The 22952-nt window shown below is 46.2% G+C and overlaps 1 protein-coding gene across 5 annotated transcripts in view; it reads left to right on the top strand.

Annotated features, from left to right (window-relative positions):
• The first annotated feature begins 7243 nt into the window (after positions 1–7243).
• The window catches only part of MRAS (muscle RAS oncogene homolog), a 42992-nt gene continuing 27283 nt past the window's right edge, over positions 7244–22952 (top strand). For 2 of the 5 annotated variants that reach the window (XM_054069814.1, XM_054069812.1), the window contains exons 1-2: positions 8284–8553; positions 10883–10947. The gene's annotated coding sequence lies outside the window, so the exon portion shown is untranslated. Of the gene's footprint in view, positions 7495–8283; positions 8554–10882; positions 10948–22952 lie in introns of those variants that run through there. The other 3 variants (XM_054069810.1, XM_054069809.1, XM_054069813.1) reach the window with 2 other exon arrangements.

The raw sequence follows: 22952 nt of genomic DNA, 5'->3' as shown, positions 1-22952 counted from the left end.
AACATGAGAGCTAAGTACTTACTTTTCTGGAGCTATTACTGGCAACCAATGCAAAATGTCCCTTTTCATGACAAGTGAATGACCTGCTAAGTACAAGCTATAAAAATTCAGGTCATGTTTTCTGTTTCATTAATATGCTGCCTGACAAAGCCTTTGCCTGCTGGGGCTGTCTGCTGGGCAACGGGAGTTAGAAAACCCTTAAGGATTTCTCACTGTCAGTATGAGATAGAGGCAAACAGGCTTCTAAAGGAAGGAAGGCTCCCAGAAGACAGGCTGCTTTTGTGTCTTGATCTCATGAGCAACTACAGGAGAAGGGAATTAATGCCATTTACACGCAGAGTCCCAGCAGTGTGAGGTACGAATGCTTTTATATTTCACTAATAGCTGGGCCTGACTGACCCGGAAGTCAATAGAAAGGTTTTCCTTGATTGAAACGGGCGGTGGACCAAAAATGTTATTCAGACATAAAAACATTTGTAAAATTGGTAAGTGGAAAAAAGCAATATGAATTGGAAAGAGAATCCGAGGGAAAGCCTCTTTGAAATGCTTTTCTACACAAAGAAAACAAAAGACTCTAAACAAAGAAAACAAATGGCTACTGTAGTCATCAGGCTAGTAGCATCAAGAATTTACTGGAGATAATTTTTCTTTTCACGTAAAACTGTCTCTCAGACATCAGGGAAGTGACTCCTTGCAGAAGACATCCAAGATAAGTTCAGAGGGTTCATCACTTCTAGGTGTAGCTACAGGGCTTTACTATAAAGGAGGTAGGTAGGATAGACCTTTGTTTATGTGCTTGGCTTAGGCAGGATTAATCTAAAGCTGGATTCTGCCACCATGTAATTTTGGCAACTGTTTGGATCCAAGGCCTTTTCCCTGGCCCTAGGGAGTTTGAGGTTGAAGGAGTTTGAAGAGCATTAGCTTTTGCCCTTGGCAGTGCTGAGTAGGATGCATCCTGCCCTCTTGACTCTGTTCTCTGGGTGGTAGTTGATGTGCTGGCAGTGAAGTGCTGCCCTGCCTAGGGCTGAGGTCTGGCTTTCCAACTCCAGGTCAGCTCTTATTCCTCTCGCCTTTGCTGCTTCCTTAGCTATGAGCTGACAAAGTGAGATTCACATAGAGAGCATGGAGGCTGAGATGCAGCAGAGAGATCCGAGACGTAACCTGACAGGTCAGTGCCATTCAGAGAGTTATAAATACTTCATTGAGCCAATGGCTATTTCCAGGCTTGACATCCAGGTGTTCTGCTGAATCATTTGTCAGATGCGGGTTTTAGGGACGGGGCTGCTTTGCCTCTCTTCTGTGTTGTTCACTGCCATGTACCTTGTTCCCTACAGTGTTCTTGCCCAGAATGCCAATGTGTTGGAGCAGCGCTATCAGCCTTGTTCCAGAGATACTCAGCCTTCTATGAATGCATTGATTCATAGCTTATTTTTAAAGCCAGAAGTAATTGCTATGCTCATTTGCTCTGACCTCGAGCACACAGTCGGCACAGGGGTATTTATAGCTCTGTTTACAGCATTCTACTCTGTATACAAGCCAATAAGGCCAAGTAACGAGCAGGATCCTTGCCTCAGTGTAGGTTTGACAGGCACTACAAACTCAACTGTTTTACTAAGGTATTGCCCTTGTAAATGGCAGGGCAGGCTAGTCCTGCTGATTCCAGAGCATGTGGGTAGACTCACCCGTGCACAGGACTTGCTGCATATACATCTGTGGCCTATTTGCAGCAGAAGCAGAAATAAACTCCAGGTGCAAGGAGAGAGATCTGAGAAATTCTGGATCTGCACTTTTGTGTTCCTTAGTCTCCATGCTGAGCCTGTCTTTCATCTTCTCTTGGAGGATCATCTCTCCTATCTTATAATTATATTGAAGCAGCCCAAAAGATGCATAAGGTCACTGGATAAGAAGGCTGAAATGTGAATAGGGAATAATAAGTAACTTGTAGGGAGGTGCTGGAGAAGAGCAGGACAGAGCCACCACCAACTGCAGCTGCTACAGCTCTCCTCATGTAATATGTCTCAGTGTGTGTTCCTTACTTTGTATTTGGACTTGCAGGCTAAGATACAGCGTTCTCCAGAGTGCTGTGGTGCTACAACTCAAATGCAGTGCTTGAACTGACCTGCCCAAAGCTCAAGCATTCTGAGAGGATAAGGTCACTTGTATGTGTTAGACTGAGATCATTAAAACTGAAGCAATGTCAATATACCCTCCTTCCCCCTTTCCACGCCCTGTCTTCATGTCTCACAGCACACAATCAGTGTCCAGGCCACTTGTCTTTCTTCTATGCTTAATTCTATTGCTTTAGGTCTTGACATGTGGTGAGCGTCCAACCAGAAACTAGACATACTGGATAGATTAGCTAGTTTTAATTCCTGTTGGATGTTAGATTTCTGCAGGTTAGTCCACTGCAACTGCTTTTGGATTGCCAGTATGACTTAAGCCCTTGTCATTCTCTTTCCAGTAAAATGGCAATTACCAGATTTCTTAGAATAAGATTTTCATAGTTAGATTTTGTTAGCATTCTGATTGACATGTGTCCCTTCAGGTCCAAGTTCCCCTGAGAGCTGTCTTCTTCACCAGATTGTACTTGTGCGTGAACATGTAACTGACTGTAACATCGTATATCCCTCAGATGAACTCCCTAAGAGGGAAAGTAATTACCTTTTTACATGCAGAAATGGTAAAATCAGCTGAAGCTAATGCTTTGATAGTTAAGAGAATTGGTTATTAGTATATCTGCATAGAGGCAGCACAGCCACCAAGGCCCTTGCAACTGTGAATCTCACAATTTTGCTCTTGGGCAAAGTATATGCAGTAACCTCTAATCTGTTCCATCTCTCCACAAACAGCTCACCCAGCAGTGTGAACAAATTGCCTGGAAATGTCGTCATCAGGCTTCATCTGGCACTATCTCCCCTTCTGCCTCCGTCATTGATTTCTTCATCTATTCTGCCTTAAAACTAACATCATATATTAATTTGTGGCTCTCCAGTACTGAAGCAGCTGCACTGTGCCTTCCCTGCTCAACGCCAGCAGGTTTCATCCTCTGAAGTGTCCTTTACTGCTGCTCATAGGAAGAGCTCCTGAATGTGTCTCAAGTGGCCTCCCTGCCTGCTACATAACAGCATGTGCTCTGCCAGAATTTGTTTCATCACAAGATTGCTTAGAGCTGTTCTGCTTTCGGAAATTGGGTAAGATTCGGTCTCCTTCCTACAGTGACTCAGTGTGCTGGAGAATTACTCCTGCCCTGTATGAGCAGCTACCATGGAGCTCTTAGAGCTGTGCCAGCCTCTGCTAGTCACCAGCTGCCCTCCAGAGAGCCCCTTCCGCAGCAAGAAGCTGGGTCTGCTCCACACTGTGGTCTTATGATGGCTAAATATAAAGTCCTTTTATAAAGAACATAAATATATGAAGGGTGCAAGACCCAACAGCTGTTGCAGTGTTGTCTTAGCTAACACAGACTTTTCCTCTGTTCTTTTGCCCTTGTCCCTGCAGCCTCTGAACACCATCTATTGCATTCTGAGTAGGTATCTCTGTGAACCAAATTCATGCTCAGTTCTCACTGCAAGACTGTCCAGGACCCAGCTTTCAACATGCAATTCAGACCAGAAGAATATTCTATAAGAGAAAAAAATCTGTCTGGCTAAGCACTGATGCTGTGGTTACTTTCTGCTTGTGCTGGTCAGAATTTATTCCCAGTCCTGGTCTGCTGCCATCATTTAATAGCCAAGTACCATTCAGATCCTGGATCGGACCTGCTTGTTGAGCTGAAGCCAGCTCAGGCAGCTGAGCCATAAATTTTTGCCTATTGTAGGTATGCAACAACTGTTCCCAAAGATTTAATCTGACCAGCAGAAACTTACTTTCTTTGAGTTTTATTAGGAGTAATAAAGTCCCACTTTTTCTTAACATTTGTAAACTGAGTGCATCAGACATGAAAATAAGTGCAAGACAGTGAGGCCTCAAATTAGAAGCCTTTATTCCTAAATTAGTGGTGATATCAAGAATAATTCCATTCAAAGAAAGTGTCAGATAAAATGAGTCTATTTCCTTTTATAAACCTCTGCTGATCCTTGTCTTTCTAGAAGCCAAATTGGTGGTCTCTTTGTTTTACAGCCATATTCCCAGGCCTGGAACATGTAAATAAAAATATTTCCAGAGAATCCCCTGTTATAAAGAACCTAGAGGGAGAAGTACTCTATGTATCCTTCATAAAACAGAGAGCGGCAGGCTGCAAAAACAAATGGAGGAAAGGCTGAACTCTTGTACTAGGAGAGGAAAAAAGTCATGATCTTGAGGCTGATGTTTGCAGTGTGTACTCAGGGTGAGTCACATGAAAGGCAGATTGAGATAAGAGCAAAGACTCCTGAAAGAAAACTACTGATTTTAATCTCTGTGTCCCTGCTTACAGGGCCTTTGCTATAGAAATATAAGCGCTGCACTTCACTATAATGTCTCCTTGTTAAAAGGTGCAGCACCACCAGATCCCCTGAGCTTTCTGTCTATGCCCTTGCTGCATGTTTTCTATGTATAAAGCTTCTCGAATTTTTTTGTCTTCACAACCTGTTTATAGAGGGTGCTGGGTGGTCAGCCTGTTCCAGCCCTCTTGCAGCTGTTGCAGCCACATCATGTCTCATCTTCAACTACGCTGGCTCTTAAGCAGTCACACCTGAACGTTTATCTTGTTTATGTAGTTGCATGTGAATATCACTAGATGTCCTCTACTGCTAAGTAGTTTCACCACAGCCCACGCCAAGCACCAGACAGAAATCCAGTGAAATGAATGTCAGCTGTTTAAGCTGTCTTTCTTTATAGCTTCATTGTTCCTAGTCCAGAGATGCACAGCAATATTCCTTGTTCATAGCCTGAAGGAGTGATCTGCTACTTCTGACCAACTGTGCTTGCAGCAACAGCAAAGCTATTGTGTTGGTTTCACGCAGGCTTGAAGCCATCTGGCACAACACAGAAGCACCTCAACATTTTCCTTTGCCACTTATTTAGGACTGAGCCACCAGGCAGGGCTTAGGCTTTGATTTCCTTGTGCTCTTCTCCAAACTCAACACCAAAGGCCAGGTGTGCGGGTCTTTGCTCTAACAAGATCTAATTCAGTGAAGGATGGTGTGCGCATTTCCACAGGGTGCAGTTGGGTACAGTTCCAACACAACCTGGGCAGTGGTGCCTTGGTTTAATCCACAAGAGAGTCACCACCTGCCCTCAGACCCCATCTCCACCCTCTGCTTTCTCTGCAGTGACCTCTTATGCCCAGCTGCCTGGCACTGACAGGAAATTTACAGATAAAAATCTTACCCGCCTCAGTGCCCCTGTGCTTGCAGGCACCTGCTGCAGAACTCAGCTCATGTGCAGCGTACCATGGGCAGGCAAGGGAAGCATCCCCAGCCAGCCTGAAAGGGAGCTGCCAGCAAAACAAGCCGAGAGGATTTGCTACGTTAACCCCATCAGGTTCAATATGGGACAATGAGCAGCCACCCTCTTCTAGCCCTAATAGTGAAATATCATACTGTATAAATAATGTGTCCTCTTATTTGGGACAGTTTGCCCAAAGTACAGTCTGACCTCAGCAGTTCAGGGACTGTACGGTCACTCTATTCTGTTAAATGAAGCTGAAACAGACTGGAAATGTCATGTGCTTAAAGCAGTATGGGGAGGAATATGAGCTGAAACTTTAAGGCACTTTTTCCTTCTAGGTTTGTATTAAGTTTCACGGTTTGAAGTTGCCCATCCTGCCCTTGCATGCCCCCAGGGAGGGCTGTTAAAGGGGGGGGGGGTCTTCATGCCACTGACTCTACTGTCAAAGGCAACGTGTTCTGTTTGAGGGCTCCTCGGGGTGACTCAGCAGGATACAAAAATGCACTTAAATAGGAGTTGCATTGTGTAAGCGCTCAACCGCAGCACCAATTCCCCTTTAAAACTGTTGTTAACTAATACGCACTATGAGAAATTTAATGCTGCTCCAGATACTAGCTGGAATTGAAAGAGGAGTTTTTGGCTTTCCTCCTTACATACATACTTTTAATGTTTCTTATGGGGAGGAAGGCTACTGAGAACTGCGGAATACCCTAGAGACCCGAAGTGTAGGAGCCAGGTCAAGGGCTTTTCCTCTCAAATGTTACTGACTTTGGTATGAAATGCATCAGAGATCTTCAGGTCTAGGTGTCTGAATATTTGACTTGGTTTGAAAACACAGCTATTTCCACAGAAGCAGAAGCGTGCCCGCTCTGAATGGTGATGTGTTTAACATGCCTAAGCACAAACTAGATGCTCAGATTTAAAGATATAAGTCTGAAACCTTTGGCCTACTGGCCACGGGACTGCTCTGTTCCCAGCATTTAGTGACGTTTGCAGACCTTTGAGGGGCTATAAATGACCTGCTGTGTTTTGAGATTCACTAATGGGCATCACTCACCTGCAGCTTTGCCAGTGCTGGCTTCAATCATAGCAAGATGTGTTGATATAAAAAACCCCACATATTTCTTGTAACCAGCCACCTCCATCACTGCTCTGCACAAAGCGGCTGGCAAAGTCTGCCCTTGGGAAACTGAGGAGCCTGTTTTGACCTGGAAGGAAAATTTGCAGCAAACAAAGGAGACAAGTTTTGCATCAAGTTCACATGCAGGTCTGGGACTCCTGTTGACAAACGTGTGTCTTACAAACCCAGCTGTTGATTCATGTGAACAAAATGCCTCTGTCCTGTGGTTCGGTTGGGAAAGCCTGCAGGGTTCCCCTGGACAGGTCTCCCATGCCTCAAGATGAGGTGAGGTTAGTGAAGAATTTGTAGAGTTAGCCAGCACGAGTGCCGCAGCCAAGCATGCTCTGGCCACTTGCTGTGGGTCTGCTTCCTCTCACCTCCTTCACGCCACTGGATCAATGCAGATTTCAAGGCAAAGGCTCATGTATCTTTTTGTAAAATGCCAGCGTGCTCTTCTTCCTCTCATTTGCTTGGGAAAGACAGCACGGCAGCTCTCTCTTGTTTCACGCAGGCCATAGCTCGATGCCAGGCTGCCTTAGGTAGACATTTTCAGGGAGTACTGGGGTGTATGTGGTGCTAATTTGACACAGGAGAGGAACTGGGTCTGTTCACTTGTCTGTAAGAACCAATTAGAGTCATATAGATTTGCTTCGCAGACCAGCATGGAGGCGGGCCCTGTCCCAGTAAAGTAAATCAGCAGGTGCCTAATTACATCCCGCTGAGACGCACCGGGTGCTTGGCACATGCCTGAACACTCTCGGATTGTGCCCATGACGCTCCCATGGGAGGACACAGGGCACAGTCAGACCAACCAGCCTGTCCTGGCATGGTTTAATCTCACGTAGCCATTGCCTGCATCCTCTGTCAGGGTGGCGTGTGTAAACACACGAGTGCAGACTCCTGCTAGCTGCAAGGGGAAGCTGTGAGGTGGCAAAGGAACCCGCAGGTGAGACGTGAAGCGCCGCCGCTTTGGTTCAGTCTTCCAACCGCAAAGGCACCAAGAAGAGGTAGGAAAAGTAACCACTGCCTGCGCGTTTCATGACATCTGGTCTGGGATGAGCCTCGCCGCACTGAACAACTGCTGTTGTTGCGATAAAAGTTGATAAGGCTTCCTTGCGTTTAGGCCGAATACGGATGCGGGGGTGAGGATGCTCCGAGCACCCCGTCCCTCGCGGCCCCGGCTCCGCTTGTGCCACCCCGAGCGCCGCCGCCCCGTCCCTCCCGCAGCGCCCGCAGGGAAGCGGCTCCTCGCTCTCCTCCTCCTCCTCCTCCGCCGGCGGCGGCGGCGCAGAACCCCGTGGCCCGGAGGCTCAGCTCCTCTCCGCTCAGCCACATCCCCTCCGGGCACCGGGGAGCCAAGCGGGGCCCAGCGCCTCCCCCGGGAAAAGCCACCTGAAAAGTGAGGAATACGTCGCCATCAGCGACCCGCGGGGGATGCAGGCACCCGGCCCGTTCCCCGGCAGCGGGGCCGGGCTTGTTATAGCGGCCGCCGCGGCGATAAAAGCGATGGAGGGGAGCGGGCTCCGCCGGGGTGGGAGCGGCGGCGCTGCTGCCGCCGGGTGTCCCTGCCGCTACCCCTCCTGGTACCCCTGCCCCTCCTGCCACCTCTGCCGCCCCTGCCCCTGCTGTGGCTGCCCCTCCTGCAGACCCTGCCGCCGCCCCTGTCCCGGCTCCTGCCCGGCCGGGGCGCCTCTCTGCGGGCATGGGCGGGCGCTGAGGGCGCGGCCCCGGGTGAGCGGGGAGAGGGGTGGGTGGTGCTTTCGGCGGGGGAGGAAAACACCCAACAATAAATAGCAATTGCTCTCGCGTCTGCCCCCGCGGAGCGAGGGCGTGCGGGGCAGCGGCGGGGGGTGGGATCGCCGCGACGCCCGGCGGTAACGGCGGCGGGGCTTTCCCTTCTCCTTTCCTCTTCCTCCCAGTGATTCCTGCTGAAATGCGGTGCCCCGCTCTGGCATGAGCTTCCCCCGCCCCGCGCCGGGAGGAGCGCTCCCAGGGCAGCGCCGCTTTCCCCGCCCGCAGAAAGCGCTGTCGCCGCGGAGCCGCCGCTCTCAGCATCGCTCGGGACGGTACGGGGGGCTTCGAGCCGCGGGTCCGGCTGCCGGGGACCGGGGGAGGGGGTCGCCTCTGCCCTCCTGAACGCTGGGAAACGGGATGCAAAAAGCCATGGTTGGAGGGCTCTGGGTCTCGCGTCTTCTTCAGGGGGTGCGTGGGGGAGAGGGGGTCGCTCGGCGTTACGTGGAAGGGCTTCGTGAGCTGAGGGTTTGCTGGGGTCCTGTTGTCTTTGGGGTTCCCCCCGGCAGATTCAGAGCAGCGCTAATCTTTATTTTCCTCCCCCTTGCGCGTTCTGTGTGTCTCACAAGATTTATCTTGCGTTAAAGCTGCTCTTGGACCACAAAATACTTAGTGAAAGCTTCTAGAATCGTGCCTTTAAGTTATTTACTAGACTTTTAGAAGGAAGATGTAAATGCTGTCTTTAGCTACAAAGAAATAAGGAGAAGAGGAGGTTTTGGCTTTTTTCTCCTGGTTTTACTTTTTCTCTGCTTTGAGAAAACGGACTGAACCACAACTGAAGGACAAGGACTTTAGCTCTTGGGATAGCTGGGTAGGACAATGGAAACTTGTAGCTTATTGTTACTTTTTCAAAAGGTTTCAAGAGCCCTGGAAACAGTGTTTAGAAAACAGTGTTTCCCAGACAGAGAAACGAAGATAAAGCCACGCTGGCTGCAAGACTCGGACCTTGCTTGGACCAGTCTCAGCATTCTGCGCTTGGCTGCTCTAGTTTCTCTCCCTGCCGAGCTGATCGCTTTGTGCAACAAATTGTGATTTTAAACCAAGGCAGTTCAGGGTAGAGTGTGGGGTTTTATTAGAAGAGCAAAGCGTACAGTAGAGTCCTGACCCCTGTGTGAGGCTCTCCCTCGGCACAGGTAACTGCAGACCTTCTGCACCCATCAGCTGGTGCTTTTCTGGGTTAGTTGCCTAATGTTATGGAAGTGTGAAAATCTAAGCCACCAACTCCTTCGGTGTCTTAAGTTCAGGTTTTTGTGGCAGACTTAGAGATGCTATCAACTGGAAACATTCTATTTATGTCTTATCTGGAAACTGTTGTTCATGCAATAGTTGGTACTGAAAACAAGTGCACCAACTTGACCATAGTCATACCTGGATATAGATATGCTTTCTGAATTTTCAGTATAAAATTATCCAGTTAGCTCAGGCTCTTTCTGCAGAAGAGAGATACCTTTTGAAGGCCTAAGACTGCTGTCATTATTTTTCTTTATGAAAGGTGTGTGTCCGTTGCTCTGAATCTGTTAGGAGCATTGCAGAAATGAGATCTGTTAATTTAAATAAAACTAGAAGATAAGAGAGAGAACAAGGGTGGGGTAAGGAAATTATGAAGTAATAGCTTTAAAAAACCCCAACTTTTGGTAACATAGCTGTGGACTGCCTAATAGAGATGGGATTTCTTTCCACGTACTTCAACTTGAAAGTAAAAGCTGATAGCATCTCTTTAAAATTAACAGTGTGCATATAGAAAATGGGTATTCTTCGTGTTATAGTTCTGCATCAATTTGTTTGAATTTCTCTGATTTTTATTTTTTTTTTTTTTTACTCCTCCATTTCGGGAGATATCCTATTTGATAGAGTGTGTAGCCCAGGTTGCAAGAGGCCAGACACCCCACCAGCATGAGTTCTGAACCACAGCAGCTGCACCAGGGTCAGAGCTGGCCCAGCATCTGTTTTCGGAAATTATGTGAAAGGCAGTTTCTATTTATTGAAAGGTTTGGTGGATGTTTTCTCAAAGTCAAGATTTTTTGCAGAAGAACTAAGAATTGCAGAAACAAAGCTTGCCTTCTTCACGGGGGGACTTTTTGGTATGGGTTGGGTTAGGTTTTTTTCTTAAACTGGGGCTGGGGCTAACAAAAAGGAGGAATAAAACCAGCTGTTACAGAGGACTACTTTCCTTCTCCCCAGTGCCTTTTTGGCACTGGGAGAGACATGGTATTTGGGGACTGGAAGGAGGAGGATGAATCCTGTACCTGAGCTGGTGTTGTCATTGGCGAAGTAATACACAAGGGCAACATAAGGACAAGTGATTAATGGACAGATGAATGTGATAAATCACTATCATTGATATCTTGCTGTGGTTCCTTAGAGCTCCTCTTTAACTGTGGGTGGAAACAGTGTCCTATAGCCAACACCTACATGGCCCTTCAGATTGCACTACGTGCTGTCAGTGGCGTTTGCTGTTGAGACTGTCAGGAAAGAAACTCTCCTCCCTTCTGTTCCTGATTCTGAAGGGCTCCTTGAGGAAAGCTGTTTGGTTTTGTTCATTTCTCCCCTTTCCTTTTTATCTTCCTTCTTTGGGTGTGAAACTTCTTTGTGGCTGGATTCAAGCCAGGAGTCTTTACCTACCACCCTGTTTGCCAAGCTGAGCATCCCTGCTAACTTGTTGTGTGCGGGTGAGTTTTGCCTGGTGTGTTTGCTTTGCACTGCCTCTGCGGTGCTGTCACTTCTGGCTCCAGCATCGCTTGGCCTTTGCTGTGCAGTGCCTCTGCCTGTGGGAGATGCCCCTGCCTCAGTGCTGTAACTTCTCCATGAGTGTGCATCCCTTTACCTCTCTTACCTGCAGAGGTGGAGGCAGAAGAAATTGCATGAGAAGATGAAGCCCTTGATGCAGAGGCTCTGGAGATGGAGTATATTGACATGAATCCACGGGAACAAAGGAGAGTGGTTTTGCATGATGGTGGTATTTGCATGAGCTTTTACTGTCATAAATAAGTAGATCAGGGCTGAGTGGACAGATACAGTATGGAAACTGTGAAATTTGGTTTTGGGTTTCCAAGGCAGTGCTATAGACAGGGCTGAGGAAGAAAAGTGTTGTTAAGGTATAGAAATGTACCTTGAAAGTGACCTTTCAAAGATCAATGATGTTATTCTTAGTGTCTGAGACACCCAAGTTTAATGAAGTATAAAGCAGAAGGGGCTGGGAGGATTTGGTCCAAGCGAAAACAGAATGAGCGTGGGACTGGCAGATGGGAGGAATGTCAGCCTGCTCCTTGGTGGAGTTATTGCTTCTTTCTCCTGTTGTTGCCAACAGAGGGACTTGACAGAAGATACTTAGGGAGAGAGGCACAGCCTTTCTGTTCTATTTGAATGTCACTGGCTGTATTTTTCTCCGTGGGGAAATGAAGGTCCAACACTCCAGTGGGTCACATCTCAAGTGTTTGTATCCAGTGTAAATCTAGAGCAAGTCCATCAATTTCAATAACATCTGCAATAAGCTGCGAGTGGCTCTTTTTGAACAGGGAGAAGAAATGAACAGCTGTAACTTCAGATGCTGAATTTCGTGGCATCCTCATTTTTTTGAGATTTATGACTCTTATTCTGCATTTGAGAATGTAGTGAAGCAATTGCTGATCCATGTATATATATGAGAAAATGTCAGCGGAGGAGTAATATATATGGAAGTCTTGCACAGAGATATGGCAAACCGGCCACCTGTTCTTAGATGATGAAATAATTATTCAAAAATATGTCTCCTGAAATAATGATCGCGGAAAGAGGTGGGAGCAGGGTTGGAGGGGCGTAACAGTATTTTTAAGTTGTTTGCTGTAATTGTAGTACTTATGGTTCTTATTACTGACTCTTTCATTAATTTTACTGCTTTGTACACTAGTTCTGCAGTAAGTGGTGGTTAGTGCTACACAGATGTATAGGTCTCATCAGAGGGACCAGTCCAATGGCTGGAGCTAGCTGAAGAGATGGGAAACATGCCCCCAGGTACCATCTCTCTCTCAGACCGCACCGAGGTGGGGAGGCTGAGGTCAGCAACTCTTATAGGTACCCATAACTGTGAACTTGCCTCTCATACAGCTCACTTTTCTTCTTCCTAAAATGTTCTTCTTTGTAGGGTGTTTTGAAGTGTGAATATAGCAAGTGCTGAGATACTTCAGAAGGCATCTAATTATCCAAGATACTCTGAGATTGGATACCCCTTCCTGCTGTTTCTCTTCTGGCCAGAATTGACCAGAACAACTGCTCAATGCTTCTGCAACTGAGGCGTTTTATTAATTTTCTGCTAAAACTTATTTGCTTCAGAATTTGTTAGCCATTGATGAGATTAAAATCTTGAACTACTTTCTTGTACTACTACTATAGAGCAGCTTAAAAAGTGTGCTGGCACCTCTTCACCTTCTCCCAGATAATGTAATGCCTGCCTTGCCTTCTCTTGCAGAAGGTCTGCTTTTGGAAAGAGTGTTGTACCAAATATATAACTTCATGCAGTGTGGTAAAAATGGCTTATTCTTCCTTCATCCCTCTCAGCCCTCCTCTATCTAAGCCTTCTTTGTTGCTGCAAATCCTGCATACTTTCATACAAAGCCTCTCTTTTGAATTCGCAGCAGTGCTCATTTTTGGTATTCACTTGCTAAACCTACCTGAAGTGGGCACTTCATTTCCTGGAGGGGAAAAAAAACTGTATTTTCCCAAAGGTGGGTGAGATACTTGCTGATCTCTGCTCTCTCTGCTTGGTTATTGTCAGTTCCTGGCTGCACCTACCTAGTTCTTGGTCTTGAGATGAGTGTCACTGAGTAAGTCTTGGGGACCATTTCCCATCTGAATGGTAACTTGTAATGATCAAATATGGTGGGGCAGATCACTGGTTTATGCAGTGACTGGTCTTAATTGACTGGAGACCAAACAGCTGCTCCAAGTTTCCACCACCTCCAGTGAAAAGGAGTACAATTGCATCAGCTCACAGCCAGATTACAATAAAACTGCTCCCTGAGCTACAGGTTAACCTTGCTAAGGTTCTCCTGGGGTCAGGTCTGCTACTCTTGTAAGTGAAAATAAGTCTTGGTGTGTTTTCCGATTTACTGGAGTGTAAATAAAGCAAGAAGGTCTTTCACTTACAAGCTCACTCATCAGCATATATTAGTAACGCTTATCAGCTTTTCACTGGAACTTCGATGGCATAATTACCCTAAAAGGGTAACATATTCAAAACTACCTGTGTGCCTTCGGGAGTTAGATTCCTAAGAGTCTTAGTCATTGTTTTAAACAGAAATCAGCTTTTTAAGCCACATGTACTTCTGGAAGTTTTAAGGAAAAGACTTTTGTTATCACATCTTCAAAATGACAGTTTCTAGGACAAGTGTGGCAGCTCTGCCGCTCCACTCATTTCAGATATTAAATAAGGAGGCTGAAGCAACAACTAGGAAAATACCGTGGAAAATAGATTCTCATGGGTAATCATACTTGAGAGGTCAAAGATGTAAACATGTCTATTCTTCAGTCATCTGACAGCAGGATGGATGTGAGCATGTACTTTCAGCTGTGTTTAGGACAGCTGGGAGGATGACTGATGTCTTGGCCATCACTGTAGACAGAGCAAAACATACATTTTTCCAGACGTGATTTAATGCACTGAATTCAAATGGCTCGTGACTGGAGCAGTTCGATTTACCAGGGCAAACGTAGTTATCAGAGGAAACAGATAAACTAAGAAAACAGCCTTGCATACTCTAGTATATGTGTTTGTGTAGGTAAGGCTTTAATTTGCTATCAATCTTGGATTACTTTTTGAGCAGTAATAGATTAGTCTTCATACTTGTGCAATTTTTAAAGCATACCTGTAACACTTGTAATGCAATCTATTTATTTTGCAACTTACCTGTGAGATAAGGACCTACTCTTTATCTCACTCGTACAGCTGGGGAACTGGCATATTCAGTAAAGCTAAACACAGCACACAGGAAAGTCTGCAGCAGGACAGGCAGGAGGATGCTGAAACCAGGACTCAGTTCCCATGAAAACCAGCAGGCACTGTTCCACGCTTGCTCTTCCCATCAGGTTCTTCCTCAGTGTTTCTGAGGCAACTTGGGCGTTTCCTTGGCTAGAAAAGATGGGTTTGGCTTTTGTAAGGAGGAAAGCTCAAGCCTTGTGGTGGAGGTAGGAAGATGATTGTATCTGGGGGAAGATGGGGGATGGGGAGCATCCCCCAACTAGAGATGCCACCTCCATTTCTTCAGCAAGCCCAGATTCCCCGATGTTGACACAGGTTGCTTCACAGCTTTAGAAACTCCGTTCTTCTGGGCAAATCCCTGCTCCTTCTGCTCTCAGAACCAGCTCTGCTCTTTTTAACAGAGTTAGTATAAGTGGCTGGGTTGGTGATGAAGCCTTCTGCCCAGCTGTTGGATCCACATCTGCTGCCACTGTGTTGTGTCCCTGGCCTCTTTGACAGAAGAAAAGCCACCTTTGTTCCATCCCAGCCTAGTGAGAGGCATCAGCATTTTACGTTTGGAGGAGAAAGCTGTCATAAAGCCAGCAGGAGGAATTTTTTGTATTGGTTGCATGGTGAACAGTAACAATATGAGTTTTATTGCTCAGAATGTATTTACATTTATAGGATGCTATATTTAAAAAGGAGAAAAAATGAGTCATGGGGAGCTATGCTAATGCTAAGTATTTATGTCTGCATCTTGTGAGGCTGAAGGCAGCAGGGGTTGAGCAACACTCTTGTGAAGTGCCTAGAGGATTTACGGATCAAACTAAAGCCCACTGAAGTCAGCTGTAAGTCACGCTGTGCCTCACTCAGGGCCCATATTGTGTACCTTGTGCTGGTTACAGTGAAAACTATTCTTGAAAAATCTGGGAGTGATCATTGCCGTCAACTTCCCTGGGCTTGGGCGGGAGCTCGCTGAGCTGCAGGCTGCAGCAGAGATCCTACCCTCCCAGCAGCTACCGCTCCTCTGGAAAGCCAGGCTGATCACAGCCAGGTTATCCCTGTGCCTCTCAGGTCATGCCTACAGCACCACAGGAGGTACCTGTACCCTGAGTGGGAGCAGGTAGAGTCTGAGCATGTTTGGGCTTCTGCCTACTCCTTTACAAGAGCTGTAGTCTTAAAGAGAAAGAAGACTGTGGTCTGCTGCAATACTAGCTGCTGGAGCTTTCCTTTCAGAGCCTGCTAGGGATGCAGGGATGTTAGGATACTTTCACTTATGGCATGTCTTGATACTAGTTAAGTTAGCTTGTGTTTACTTTTGAAGTGCAAGGGTTGTTTTGGTTTTTTGTTTGTTTAAAAGTTCCTTAATGAAATACTCCTCTATTGGAGAGTGCCAGTGAATTCAGCTTTCCAAGTGCCTACTTGCCGGTGGGGCTCAGCTCTGATCACAGGTGGAGGATGAACTGGGGCTGAGTCTTCTCTGCTGGGTGAGCCAAGAACAGAGGATAGAGATGGACTCACTGTGAACAAACCTGGACAGCAGACAAGAAATGCAGATTTGGTAACAGCAAAGTGCTCTGCAGCTCCTCTGTTTTGCCCATTTATGTGAGAAGATGTGTTTTCAAAGTGAGCAGAAAATAATTATTCAAGTGAAATCTTCAGATTTTATTGGGGTTTTTGGTTTTCTTGCAGTTTTCATTTGGGATTTTTTTAAGAATTTGTCATATCCATATTAATATAAGTGTGTTTAAGGTTCCTTCAATATATTTTTCAAGGGTACACTGAAAAACAGAAAATGCTGTAATGGTGTAAGGTTGGTTCCTGTTTGTGGAAACAAATACTTGCTCATCTTGCAGTCTTAAGAGGAGTTGAAAAGCTTTTCAATAGGAGTTTGTTATTTGCATTGCTGGAAGCACAAAGTGGAATAGTGAGTCTGATATGCAGTAGCTGCAACAATGACCCACCCAACTCAACTTAAAAGGATGTTAATGGATATTGGTGCAGAGGGAATCCCATCCATTTTTCTCTTGAACTGGCCTTCCCACTTAAAGAGCTACTAAAACTTCCCCTGTAGCATGTCTCTCTACTAGCTGCTACCCAGTCACTCCAGAAAAGAATTTAGAGGAATTCCTTCTTTAAGTTTGCAAGCCTGTGATATAAGCTCCTTTACCAATTGGTTGTCGTGAAAAAGAAAGACTCAAAAAAGGTATGAAATGACAAAAAGTAACAGGATACAGGTGGAATTTAATCTTTCAGGCACATCCAAATGTTATCGGGTCTGTCATCTGTACTTAACATACCCAAATAGCTTGGGTGGTCTGCGTAGACAGCCTGCGCTTTAGTAGAGGTGGTGATCTTCAGAAAATATGTAGTTGTGTAATAGTTGGTATGCAGGTATTAGAGCCATCAGCATAAATACGAGACTTGCTGGGGGCGGGGGGACTTCTGCCTATAAAGTAGGACTCATGGGTAAGAAGCTATTCAGTACCCAGCACTCAATCCTGGAAGCAGTTGTGTTGTGGGAACTGAGAAGGAGGAGATCACTGAAGGAATTCCTTCAGCTCAGGAGTGCTCGCTGCTAAGCTGCAGACCAGAGGCTGATTTGGTGGCTGCTGGTGTTTGATGGAGTCAAGACCTCCCAGATAACCTCAGAGGAGGAGGAGATGTCCCAGTGCTCTGGCAACCCCCCAAGTTTTATGAATTGTATTTGTGAAATGACAGTGCAACGTGAAGTATTGCCATCCTAGCTCTCAGAGCAGTGTATGGTCTTGATGCTAAGGTACCTGCCTAGCCACAAGTCTACGTCTGCCTTGGAAAAAAAGGCAGGTATCGCATGAGCCCATCTGTGCACGTTTTGCTTTGCTTCAACTTGAAGAGACCTTGATGGCAGCTGGTGAAGGATCAGAACTCTGGATTAAAAGTTTGAATGTTACAATGAGCCGTAGTGATGGGGTGGACTTGAATGTGTACTTCTAGCTCTTCCCTCAGAAAATATTTTGTAGCTCAGGCACAGAGCACTGCAAGAGAGGTTTGTTTGCTCCACATGCTGTGAATGCTTTTAAATTTAATCTCCAGACAGAAGAGGAGCTGAGCAGACCATTTGCTTTTCTTGAGCTTTGTTCTGGTCTAAAATGATGCTGGATGCACTGTTAAAATGCTCTGCTGAGCATTGTTGCCTCTGCACATTCTGCAAAATGGCTCCATGTGGCACAGAGATAATAAGATTCTGCATCACCCCTGTCCTATGAGCAGCCCCTTATATGACTATTCAGCCTTGTTATATGAGTTTTAAATGTGGAGTGTTAAGTCCATCTTCAAAAGTTTGACTTGGAGTGAATGTCTGCTAAGTGTGAAAAGTCTTTAATGTTAATCACCAAAGTCGGCTAAGGGGATAAGCATTTCTTATTCTTTTTACCAGATAGCAACTCTGTTTAATTAAACATCTGGGATTTGAATTATTAAATAACAGAAAAGTTTCAGTGGACTTTTCTGTTGGTAAAGATCTCCAGCAACCCATTTTTAATCCTTGGATTTTTAAATTATGAACTTCAGGGGCTCTTTGAACCTCAGAGGATAACTTAGTGGATCCAGAAGGGCAGAGAAATGCAACTCTTTTTCTAAGGTCTCCTGAGCACAGCAAGTCACTCCATGTTGTTTACATACCAGCTTCAAAAGAATATGGGGAAAAAAATGTTAGGTTGTTGAAGCAAAGCAGGAAAATTGTGTTTTCAGGCATATGCTGCATTGAAGCATCTGTTTGGTTTTGTGCAGTGTAAGGATAAATCCTTCCATTACACGAAACACTGGGAGCAATTCTCTTGTTTGGAAGTCAGATTGCCTCATCCATTTTGAGGAATAAAGATAGAGAAAAATAATGATAGTTGCAGTTCACACGGGTTTGGGAATTCTTACAAAGAAGTGGATGGGTCTAGCTGGGAGGTAGGAAGGAACAAAGAGGAGTTGTCTCAGCCAAAGAGTTGAAGGGTTCCTGGGTGGAGGTCTGCCACCTTCAAGGCAAATGAACAGGGAGCTGGGGAAGGTGGGGGAGTCCGTGTTAGCATCCATGGAGGGGTCAGAGGAGCAGGCAGCCCTGGGCGGCATGTCCTCACAGGCAACGGGAGGTGAGGGACTTGTTGATGAAGCTGCTTGGCCCTGGCAAGCTCCCAAAATGCCTCCCAACCTCAAGAGCACTCCATCTCCCCAAGCCCTTCTGACCCACGCTAATGTGCTCTCACTCCCATTTGAGAACAGTGCACTTCAGAAGCCCTATTGAGTGGAGAGGTGGGTGGACACAGTGGGTGGAGCTGATGACCCAAAATATCATTTCCCCTTCCTAAGGCTGGGCGTATACTAAACTGCGTCTCTATGTGGTAAAAGAATATGAGCCAAAAGTGCTGAGAGATGCAGTGGTTAAATTGAAGCATGCTGTGGCAGGATGAAAGTAATCTTGTCCCTTACCAGTCCTTAATGCTTTGGGGCTTTATTTTTTTTTTTTCCAAGTGGTAGCAATCCGTGCTGTCTCTGACTGTGCTTTTAATAGAGAAATGCAGAAACATGTCAAGACATCATCAAGATAAACCACCACATTTTGTCTTACAGCTCACAAGGTCATGAAACATGGAAATATCTACCATTGTCTTTCAGTTCCAATTTTATTTTTGTGGTGTCTTTGAAGGTACTGAAGCATATGAAAAGGACCCCTATGTGTAGTGAATGTCCCTTACAGAGAACCCAGCAGTTCAGAGAAGGGCCAAATTGAAATTTCTTGCTCTTTCTGTGAATCTGGTATGTAAAATATGACACAAATGAGAGATTTGGCTGAGTTGCCAGGAATAATGCTAACCTTATTTTGCTGGTTGTTTAAAAATAATGGCACTATATAGGTGTAGGATGCACCATAAGCTCAGAGCAATGCAACACTATATCCCACTGTTTTTGAGAAAAGGTCTTGATGTCTTGACTCTGTTGTGACTCCACAGTAGCATGGTGGTTGGAAGTTAAAAATGGATCTTCCTGGGCTCTGATGGCAGAGCTTAAACATTTCTATGAAACATCTCAGACGACGTCTGTAGGGGATTGAATCTCTGAAGAATCTGAGCAAGGAAACCTGTTCAAACAAGAGAACAGAGTAATTTAACCAAAATTATGCCCTGGACGAGCTAATCAAGGACCAGAGTTTCTTCCTTGAAAGTAGCTGTTGGTTTGACGTCAATAGTCTAGACTCAAACTTTGTCCAATTACTTTGCTTTGTTCAGTTTGTGCGTGGTCTTCCCTCTAAAATGACTTTTCTTATTACCCAGGTAAGGCAGAAGTCCTGTGTACTTGTAGGAGTTGGGGCTCTGCACCACTGCAGGCACAACTGCACGTAGTACCACTCACATTTAAGGAGAAGTGAGTGTGTCCAGCCCCAGTAAATGATGAGCAATGTGGTGATAATGGTGTTTAACCAGTGTTTTATTCTCTTGTCCCACCAAAGGTCCTTATCTGCCCCTTCCTTGAGTGATACATTTGTCTGCATTGCTGCAGGGACAGAGATCCTTGATGGGTCAGCTGTAGTTCAGCACGTCTCCTCATCCCTCTGGGACAGCATCATCTTGGGGAATTTGACTGCACAGTTCTAGAAATCTGTTAGTGCCAACCTAATGGTCATCCAGAAGGCGTGGGGCGCTGGGAAGCTGAGTATTTTGAAGGCTGACTTCTGAAATGCTTATAACCATGTGAACTGCTCTTCTCCCATGTGAATACTAGAATCGCTTTATAGGTCATTACTGTTTGGTGTGTGTGAAAAATGCTTTGTGGCAATGGCAGTGGAAAGTGCATCTCTCCCTTTTCTTTTAATTGGAGAGAGACTTCTGCTGTTGCTATTTTTTTTTTCTTCCTCCTCTGCCCCAAATGGCAATTGATTTTTAAGGAGGTTTATCTTTTCTTGAAGCTGTGAATTTCTGATGTGATTGCACAGAGGTAGTGGTGGTTGGAGCCCTGCTGTCGCCTTGTTTATTGGAGGCGCTTCACAAGAGCGCAAAATACTTGAGGTATGATATCCCATAGCATGCTAATCCAGTGAAGTGCTGTAAACTCACTTGCCGGCACTGTTTAAATCCATAATGCAACACCACCTGCCAAACCACAGGGCATAAGGGAGGTATTAATGAATGTACATATATACCCTCCTATGCAGCTGCAAGTTGAATGACTTAAAAGTTGGGGCAGAGAGTTTAAACTGAGCATAGAAAGAACCAGTGTTAGGGTATCCTTACACAGGTCTGTGCTGAAACTGAGGGGTGAGGGGTAGCCACAGGGGTCTAAAGCTGGGTCAACTGACCTATAAGGTGCTTTCAAAGAGGTGTTGATTTTCAGCTGCCGTTCTCTGATATATGGAATCATCTACTTGTGATACCCGAGAAGAATCTTGAGCATTCAGCAGCAAAGTGCAAGTACTGAGTAGCACTGGATGGGACCCCAGTACATCTTTTCCACAGGGTTACCCTTATGGGAGGTTTCTCTCTGCTGCTGGCGAGGTTAATGCACTTGGTAGGAGGGAGGACTTGAGTCATGCGTAGATAAACTATTCCTCAAGGGTGATTTGGCCAGTTGCCTGCTGGTCAGAGTGTCAAGGTGTGTTTGCCACTGGGGGGCCTTGCCCAGTCTGGCAGGGAGCAGGAAGAGGAGAGCAGGGAGGGAGCTGACAGCCAAGGAGGTTGCCAAAGAAGGGGACTTAGAAGAGCCACTGGAGCTGGCCTGACGCATGACAAGGATGCTGGTGGTGCACAAGAATCCTGTCCTTAGGTGGGTTCCTGGGAATGCTGTGGCTTCACAGAGCTGCACACCTACATGTGTAGGTCAGAGGAGGGGCTGATGCAGCCCCATCCCATTCTTTATCCTGGTACCCAGCCCCAAGCTCTGCCCACACTCCTTTGTCGCACAAGCTGGCTGGATTTACCAAGTATGGAGTTGCCTCCCCAGCATGTTGTACATAAATAAGAGACTCATTCTCTTGGCAGACACTGTTAACAAGCCTGGAAAAAATTACGGTTACGGGTCCTGGGCCAGTGATGAGATCTTGGAGTCTTCCAAGCAACAGAGTAATGTCATGGACCCAGTAGATGCCTGGAAAACAGCCTTCCATATGGTTCTACCATTTAGATACACAAAATTCTACCTAAAATCTGCCAAGTGCCTGTTTGGGTAAATCTGGAGGTGGCATTTATGTGATGGCTGTTCCTTCATCTTCTGAAATTCATGCTGGTGAAGCTTTTCTAAAGCTTCAGCATCACACACTAGCATGCTCTGCTCTCTCTTGTAGCTGTAAATGAGTATTAAATGGGTTGCGGGGAACCAGGAAGACTGTCCTCAATCCAGGAGTCTGAGAAAATTGACAGAGTGCCCTGCAAGCCTGCCCTGTGCCCTGGAGTGTAGAAGTGTTGCAGAAATGTCAGTGCTGCCCTGCAGCTCACAGGTAATTCCAGGCAACACTGCAGTGCAGAGAGGGAATGGGCAATCTGTCTGATTTTTCTGTGGCATATGAACAATAATAGTCATATTGCCTAGAAAAGACTTAGTCATGAGTCAAGTTTTGGAGAAGATTTGCAGTAGAGCACGGGTTTTGGAAATAGCTTGGAGATCCCCACTCTTCACACCTTCCTCCATCCACCCTGTAAGAGGGAGCATCAGCATAGGACTTGATAGGATTCACTCATGCCCTCCTGGAAATGCTATTACCAGGGACCTTAACGGCCCTCAGCTCTTCATATCTGTCCGAAAAGATCGAAGAGATCCACTTGGTAGCAACACTGGAGATGTAAAAAGTATTCAATACCAAATTGAGCCTGACAGGAAGACAAACTTGGACACAAATAATTGATTGCTTTGCAGGACTGGAATGAGACGGCCCTGTACCCTTTCTATCCATAAACTATCTCCAAAGCATTTGTAGGTGCCATGAAGTCTGTACATTGGCTCAGCCATGCCTGCCCTGTGCGCAGCATGATGTCCATAAGACTGCAGCAGTGCAAGCCATCAAGGAGCTGGGTGGAGTGGTGGATGCACAGTGCCACCAGGATACTATTGCACACCCCCTGTTTTAGGACGGGGACGCAGGGCTGCAATGGGAAAGGCAGGGTGGAGCCCTGAGGTTAGTCCATGCTGGGAAGTTCTTGGCGCTGCTAGGGATTCTCCCACAGAACCAGTCTGTGGTGCACAAATTTGTCACGTGGACTGTTTCCATCTGCCCAAGGCAGTGCTGGCCAAGGTCACGAGGGCTGTGCTGTGCTCATCTGCCTGTACCGTGCACATCTGGCTGTGCTGCCAGCAGCAGGGCCACATGCAGGCAGCAGAGCATCTGGCTGCAAAGTGAGCACTGCCGCAGCACTGGACTATTGCTTTGGAAACCTTGCTGAGCAGCGTAACAGAGCAGCAAAACCTCCCAGGGCAGTTGATTTGGGGTCTCAATAGTGGTGTGTCAGCAGGCTGGGATGTGTAGGAGGGAAGCTGCCCATTTCCAGGGATTGTGCAAGCAGGAAGGGCAGCTATTGGAATTTTAAGCTGCTTCCTCCACTGTAAATTTGTTCTTGTTGTGTTATCTCTGGCTGGGCAGGGCAGAGGAACATCTTGGCTATCTGATTTTCTGCTACAGTATGTTTAGGTCAACTTCATCAGTTCCATGATAACGTAAGAGAGGCATTCCTGGCCTCACAACCCAAGAATTTTCGAGAGTAATACAAGAATCTGTCATCCCCCAACATC

Source organism: Cuculus canorus, chromosome 6, assembly GCF_017976375.1.
Source record: "Cuculus canorus isolate bCucCan1 chromosome 6, bCucCan1.pri, whole genome shotgun sequence".
In the NCBI taxonomy this organism is placed as follows: domain Eukaryota; kingdom Metazoa; phylum Chordata; class Aves; order Cuculiformes; family Cuculidae; genus Cuculus; species Cuculus canorus.
The sequence above is the reverse complement of the archived record's forward strand: the minus strand, read 5'-3'. Positions and strand labels throughout refer to the sequence as shown.